The sequence below is a fragment of the Hesperophylax consimilis genome, chromosome 14, assembly GCF_061612785.1.
Source record: "Hesperophylax consimilis isolate HC1 chromosome 14, BYU_Hcon_1.0, whole genome shotgun sequence".
NCBI classification, from domain to species: Eukaryota; Metazoa; Arthropoda; class Insecta; order Trichoptera; family Limnephilidae; genus Hesperophylax; species Hesperophylax consimilis.
This window is the reverse complement of record NC_142849.1, coordinates 19,098,521-19,107,275: the sequence shown is the minus strand read 5'-3', so window position 1 is coordinate 19,107,275 and position 8,755 is coordinate 19,098,521.

The following is an 8,755-nucleotide window of genomic DNA, read 5'->3' as shown; positions in this document are numbered from 1 at the left end:
CGGTGTGCGTAAATAATGCAGAAATGAAGCCTAAATGATTCTGAACATTGACAATGATTCTGAATTAGGAACTGCAATCCATTTAAAAAAGATCAATATTGACCTTCTAACTTAAATATTATTTTATATTTTTAAAGATAGTTTAAATAGTTAAAAAAAATTTTTCGGGTAATCTACGGATGATGAAGATATTGACAGGCAGAGGCGTGTACTGAGTATAAAATGTAACATGCTCAGTAGAGGATTTCGGCTCTGTAGTCCACGAGTGAATAGGATGCTCTTCTTAGCCTTTTGCACCACCCTGTACACATGCGAGCTCTGGGCTTATTTCAAGAAAAGAACAATGGAAAGGCTTCGGGTGCAATATAACAACGCTTACCGATTGATGTTCGGACTCCCCAGGCACTGCAGTGCCTCCTCAATGTTTGCAGAAGGGCGAGTTCCAGGATTTACAGCTCTCTTGATTGCAGGACTGAGGGAAAGGATAAACCATTCCAGAAACATTCTTATCATAGAATTCCGTCTGACTTCAGGATCGAGCATTGAAGACCATTGGAGAAAGATACTTGCTCCACAATCTTAGATCCGATGGATTCCCGTGCTTCTCTGTGTTAATTTAATGTCATTTTAAATTTAATTTTTAATTTTTTTTTAATCTCTTTTTAATTATTTTACTATATGTAAATACTAACTGTACTTATATCATCTATGGGATGTGTGGGATTGCACTAACCTCCCCACATCCTGGAATAAAGAATTTATTTATTTATTTATGGACGCGAACCGTGACTTCACCGATGACCAATCTCAAAAGTCAACGTTTTTTCTTTCAACTGGTGTTGTATTTTGTATAGGAGTCGTGTTCAGATTACCCACTTTTAACATCGAAGAAGACTAGGTAAGATGATAGCATCTATTCACTAGTGTTATCGTATTGAATCACAGTGTAATAATCCTTCCATTATCGCACCAGATAAACAATTTACGGTCAAATACATCGGTTCAAATGTTAATGTGGAGTTGCCAATAGAATAAGAAGAAGAAATTTTCAAATTCCCCACAAGTTCCTTTACCTCAAAAATATTAAAAAAACTCTATTGAAATTAACATCTTTTTTAATTATCTGTCATTTTCGGAATTTCTTTTTCGTTCTGGTTTTAAAAATAGAAACTGTTTGAAAATTTGCTGCGAACAAAAACGAAATATAATTCGTTTTCACAATTATTATAAATACTATTTTCAATATGGTTGGATACTCAAGAAATTCCCAGAATCCCCACATTTTCCTTACAAAAAGATTCTCCTAGCCAAAATACCCAAATCTTGAAACTCTTAAAAATTTCCCGCGATTCGGGGAATTCTCCACGAATTGGCAACCCTGATAATCTATTACTCACGTAGACCGGTTGTGATGAAACAGCAAATTCAGTCATACCAATCAAACTGTGTGTTTTAATGGGATGGTATTTTATGTTTTTAAATGACAATTTATAAAATCTACACACAATGAAACTTATATATTCAGAATCAGCGTTATACGATCTATATGAATATATATATATATATATATTTTTTAAGCCAAAATATTTTTCACTGCAGTTCCTTATTGAGTGAATGTGGGAACATATTCAAACAGAACACATCGTGGAAAAATGTCTCCTTCATCAGTTCCCCTGATGCACATCCGAGCTGAACTAAGTGACTTCCGGTGCCGTGGACTGGCTGAATAATCTCACTATCCCAAATGACCTTCACCAACTATCCCCCGCCACCCAGTCAAATGCTCACCGCTATGGAAGTTCTAGCAATGTACCTACCTACATTATATTTTTTCTTCCTATTTGGTCGCTGTCAGTTCCTACCCATGTGCATGGTTGTTGATTTTGATAGATGGCACGAAAATGGCGTACTTCCTCTTCCGGAATACCTTATTCCATGATATTTCATCATAATGACAATTAAACACACATTTAAAAAGTGATAATGAGTCATTAAAAGTGATGAAACACAGACTAGGTTAAATAGTTACCTATGTAACCTAGTTTTTGTTTCATCACTTTTCATGACTTTATATCTCTTTTTGTAGGTGTGTTGAACTGTCATTTTGATGAGATACCCGGTCACCCCTTTTTAAATAAATTATTAACACATATAATATTTGCGGGAGCGGTGTTTGTGTATCGAAATGAGGCCTTGTGGGTAGTTCAGGTGTTTATTCGAAGATGACAATATTCACACTGTTTTTATAAACTAAAAAGCATTTCATCTCGCCTGCAAACATGCTGTTTCATTCACACATTACATATTACAAAACAACGCAAGATAGTCTGAATTTAAATATAACATATTTTTCTAATTTTGAAAATGACAGTTAAATTCTAAAACATATCTTTTTTTACAATATTTTATCTTACTTAAATCCAACAAAACTGATCAATCAGTTTGATTGTAAGAAATCTCTCACTTTTCTTATTTATTTGCTTTTAATAATATATTTAAATCTCAATTTGATATCTTGATGCGTGATACATAATATTTACTTAAAAGTATATATCTAATATAAAAATACTTACTAATTATTATAATGCTTATGCTCATAATGTACGATAGTAATTGTTTTATTTTTAACAATGGTTAACAGTTCTAGGTATTTTTCAAAATATTATTTGTTTTTGATATTATTTGGTTTTCACAGATCTAGGTATTTATTCTCAATATTATTTGTTTTCATGTTTCACGTAGGTAGAACGATCTAATTTTCGTTTTGATTTTTGAATAAGATGTCTAATTTTTAATGTCTTCAGGTCATAAACTAAATTAGACTAGACACGGCATATTCATTTAAAAATAACCCCAACACAATTTTGGTTTGGTTCACATGCACATTTATGAAAAGGCCCACGCATTATGACGCAATGCGAAATGGGCACTGTGCATTGCGTTTTACCTTTTGTTGGTCTATTTTGCTTCTCAGCTATGCTGGGCAAGTTCATTTTTTCAATCACAAAAATAACCGAGCTCCAAATATTTAAATTTGAATTATGTCCATATTACAACACCTCTGACAACAAATTCTCCATGGTTTCGCTTACGAGTTTGAACGCTTGTACAAGGAGTTTAAACAGAGTTGGGTTGTTAAGTTCATCTCCATATTTGTGACGTACGCTACGTGGCGTTATTTTTAAAATGAATTTAACTAGACAGGGCTAATCTAGTATAATACAGCAATGCTTCAGGTAATAAACATTTGTGCTTCTCTATGCCTAGTAGGGTAGTTATGGTTTACAGGTTTTTTGTATTCTGTGTTCCAAAATTCATGTAGCGTTAGTTGGTAATCTACCCTACTATGTATACAGAGTTCATTAAACCAGAGTTACACACACATTGAATATTATTTTCATCGCTAATCTGCATCCTGCACCAATATAATTCTCTGGGGTATGTGGCCACCCCACTACCTCACTACCCCACCGCTGTCTCCGTGATCATGACACTAAAGCACATTACCAAATCTTAATGCCTTGTTTGGCATGATCGAAAGTTTTGTTGATATCACGAAATTTATAATGGGGGTTTGATTTTAAACTTTCCGCGATAAAAAAGTTTTTGTTTTATTTTGACGTTATTTATGAGCTTCTGGAGCAGGCGCTACATTTATGCACGATGACACAGTGGATTAAAACAGAACCTATCAAAATAATTACTGCATGATTTTGCATATAAATTTTCCGTAAGGTCTTTGTTTACTGTATTATATGTATGTTTTTAACCAGATCTGTGAAGCCATGTGTTTCCTGTTCTTTATCTTCCCCTATTCTTCGCTGTCCAAATTCATTCACCCCCACTACATTTCTCATATATTCCAAACTTCTTTGTCCCTTTAAACACCTCCGTCACAGTTTATATTCTCCAGGTGAGGTGTTTATGCATGAAGATATAAATGTCAAAACGTTGATGTTTGCGGCTGGCCGAAAAGCACGTGACATCATTCGAATTCCGAATCGTATTGTGTTACATCATGAAACATAATTAAATTAAATTAATCAAAGTAATTAAAAGCACATAATTTCGTCGTAGAGATATCTAAAAACTAATATTGTCGTTATTGACATTTTGAATATAACAAATTTTCATATAAAAAAAATCGAAAACAAAATCATTAATTCGAACGCCAATCAAAATTGTTTATTGTACCATTGTTTTGATTTTGAATATTGAGAAAATTTATTTTTTATTTAGATGTATAATTTTTTTTGTATTAATTGCATTTGTACTAAATACGGTGTAACTACCTACTTATTATTTCAGATAATTAATTTTACAAAGTTTGTACAAAAAAATAATGTTTCAACTATGGACCAGTTTTGAAAAAGCTTTTTAAAAAGCTTAACTGAACCAATTTATTTTAGCGAAAATATCCATGCATACCTACAATAAGTTTGGTCTCCCTTTAAAAAAAAAATCACATTAATAGCATTGAGCCACTACAAAAAAATACGTTTATAGCTACGTTTTATAAATTTTAAATTAAATATCCCACTAGAAGATATACAATATCATTTCTTATTAAATACTCTAAAAATACACACATTGGAAGACAGGCGTAAAATAAACGACTTAACTTTTTTGTTCAAAATTCTAAACTCCAAATTCTGCAACTCATAAACTTACGAATACCTACAATAACAATACGAAAAAATGCACTATTCCACTGCAACACACATAAGCGAAATTACATTGCGAACTCCCCAATACAACGGTTTCACACTATGGGAAACCAATACTTAGGTGATGTCGATATATTTAATATTAACTTTGCCACTTTTGTGGATCACGTAAAAGATTTATTTCAACACTATTCCTAAATGGAAGTTGTATTTTTGTAAACCAGTCAAATCGCCGTACTTTTTAATTTATGTTCTTGTTATTTTATTGTTGTTTCTTGCATATATTATTTTTTAATTTAATTAAATTTTTATTATTTCTTTATCATGTTTCAAAATTGTCTGTCATCAAAATTGTACCACCCACATTTAAAAGCCCTCTGGGCGTTAAATAAATAAATACCTAAAAAGTATTTTTCGAAAAATTACCACACAGTTTTATTATTCAATTCAAGAAAAAAAAAACATGATTTCTGTAAATCCTATTAAATATGGATGTTTTTAAAATTATTAAGAATTGTAGATTGTGGGTAGGTGTCCCGTATGAGTAAAAAAAGCTGTCGGTTTCTCATGTTGTGATTTCAATAACCTCATAATTAAGTAATTAGATAAGGCCTCATTAACTTTATATTTTAATTAACGATGATTTCATTGAAAAAGTCTACGTCTCGCAAAGCACGTGGCTTCATAATGTATGGAGTACAATAATATGTGTAGGGTCCTAAGGTTGGACCAACACCAGACGATAGGCGAGACGATCCAGTTTTTATTAAGTTCATTGAATTAAGACCAATAATAATTACGTAAAGTCTGGGATCAAAAAATGTGAAATCAGCAAGTAATTTTAAAGGAATTTATAAAGGGGGTTTTGTCAAAAAATATGAATACGTCCCTTTAAGCATTTAATTTGAAAGCTATGTTTACTTTGGTGTCCGGGGGAAAAGTGCGATAACTTTAGGGGTGATTCTACATGATTTGAGAAGTAAAAAAGATTTAAAACTTTTTAAGAAATTCCAATGTTTTAAGGTAGTTTTTGAATATAAAGTTGAATTGTTTGTACAGGAAAATAAATATTTGCGAAGGAAAAAAAATTGTATGGGGAAATAAACATTGGAGTTTCTAAAAAAGTTATTATTTTTTTAAATTTTACCATCATATAGAATCACCTCCCAAAGTTAGCGCACCTTACCCCCTGTATATTTACTAACCATCACCTCACGTAAAACTGTGAATAATATTTTGAAATACCCTAATTGAAATATGTATTTACATTTTTTTTAAACCTTCATTGATTTTTCATTTAAAGATATTAAATATATTATTTTAAATGCACGGAGAAAAATTAATGTCGCTTATTTACTAAACAATCTCCTCAAATTATTATTATCCTGTTAAAAACGGGATTGCAGCCCCCAAAAAATGGATTATCACGTTTTCGGAACACGTGTTCCTAAAAATCACCTCATTTCTGCGGAAAATATTATTTATTTATTAATTAACGCCCTTTTTCGGGGTTTTTACATATGAATATTAATAAATATACATAACATATTTTATTGTCAGCATCTCCTGAAAAATTGCTTAGAATTAAAATATACATCATTGGATTTGGGTTTCATTGGTAAAGGACGAGTTTTTTGTATCTGCTTCAATTTAGGCGTACAAAATTAATTATTCCATTGGATATGTTTGCACCGTGCCGTATAAAATTACCCTTTCATTAGGCGCAGTACAAATAGTACACAGTTATTTATTGGTGTTAAAGTTCTCGCAACAAAGTATAACAGACCAGTCTCAACAATTATAGTAGGCCAAAGTGCAGGACCATTATCCGTGCCAAAGTTCTTTCAAGTATATTTTCAGCAGACCGACTAATTGGCTTATTACGAATCATTAAATTCCAAAAAAACGTTTCTGATAGCGGCGTCCCTTGCGTTCTTAGTTAAGTAGGTACCTACCATGTTTCCTAATAAAGTTTATAACGAAAAATGCTTCGTATTTCAAACATTTTTGAGGGAAAGTTTTTGACACTTTGATGTTGGTTAGGAAACTTTTTGAAAAGTTTTTAAATCACTTTTGATATGACGGACTTGCTTTTAATTTGTGATTATGGATTCCAGACAGCCTTTCGGTATGCCTTGCTAATTAGAACCTGATTTTTTTTATTGCAGTACGGGATGTTCGGAACCTAATGTGCAACATTTAACGGCGTATCAGAGGAGACATATTTTAGATATTAAATTGGGGGAAGATAGTGTATTTTTTTAATACCACACTTACTACGTGTAAGAATTAATTAAATTTCATCAGAAATTCGCTAAAAAATAATGATCTACTGGTATCGATGCGCGAGCGATTTCGGTAGCAGGGTCTGCATTAAGTTTTAATAAAGTAGGTAAGTTTTAGTAATTTAGGTAAGTTTTAGTAATATAGGTAAGTTTTAGTAACGTAGGTAAGTTTTGGTAATGTGGGTAAGTTTAAGTAATGTTGGTAAGTTTAAGTAATGTAGGTAAGTTTTAGTAACGTAGGTAAGTTTTGGTAATTTAGGTAAGTTTTAGTAATGTAGGTAAGTTTTAGTAGGCGTGAAGATTGTATATCTCATTAAATAAAGCGTTTTCTATGGTCGGGTACATCAAGGTACTTGTACTATTTCAAAAATTAATATTTGGAATAATTCACTAGTCGAATAATCTGAAGGTTTTTTAGAATTATTTTAATGGGTCTTTTATGGACTAGTTCCAGTGTTAGTTTTATATGCTCCTCCCCAGCCTATTTCATTGACATACATATGTTTTTACTTGTACATTACTCCTTTTTCACGCATTCCAATTACATCGCATCAAATACAAACTACCTTTAGGAGTAGGTACCTATATGAGTATGCATTAAATAACGATATCCTTCTACGAATCTTTTCGTATTGAATCTGATATAATATTATATATAGTATCTACGAAGTAAGGGGTAAATATTTGATTTATTATTGAGCGGCAAAACTAAATAACGGGGAACTTTTCCTTCCTGAGTCATTCTGATTGCATGTAATAAATAAATTAACCAATTTGGGGAACTCCAGGACAACTTTCTAATCAGAAGTCTATTATATCCGTTTACCATTTTATGGTTATTGTAAAATATGAACTAATTTGAAATGCATCTATCTTATTATTTATCTATATAATAGGGAGACAGCTAATGGAATAATTTAAAAGGAATCCAAGGTCATAGAGTTCAGGTTCCGATTGATATTTTAAGAACTATAAAATGGTTTTATTCTGATTGGATTCGTTATGAATTTTGTTGTGCATTTTGAATAATCAGTAATTAAATTTTAGTGGGTATGTTGCCATTTATCCAAATTAACTTTTACACTATTTTACTTACTTTATTTTATTTTAATTTTTTTATTAATTTATTCTCCATTATGCACCAATATATATTACCGAGAAGATCACACATTTGACATACATGTATATAAGTATAAAAAGGTCATGGGGGCAGTTTTATCATTTTGTGACTTACGTCAAAATATAGTTGCTGAACTGTCTGTATAAGTGGCATTGAAAATGTCGATGGTCAATGCAGCATCGTTAAGGCAATCCAATACCAAGAAATGCAAAATCATGTGTTTTTGGTTTGGAAATTTGGTCGCCTAGAAATGTTTCAGATGCTTTAAATAAATATCGCGAATATAATACAACTTGGCCTTTGAAATAATCGAGTATTTTTTACATAAGTCTTTTTATAAGACAAGAAAAAAATAATTTATAAAGCCTATGAAAACTGCTTTAAAGTTCAAAATTTCCTACTTACGAACCCCTTTTCGGTTATGGTTTTATTGTATAATGTGGCAAATTAAGTTATTTATAAAATGATCGGAAAACATTTAAATATTTATGCCTAAACATCCACAAAATAAAATAACATGCACTTTTTGGCCATGTTTTTTTCTTGCCTAAATCAAAACAGCTAAATGGTGTTAAGCGGGAATTTAAGCCTTATCGCCATCTACTTAAGGAGTGTTATTGATGGCGGCTCGATTCAAAATATTACACGACGTGTCGCTCTTTTGATTGGCGCGTCTGATGAAA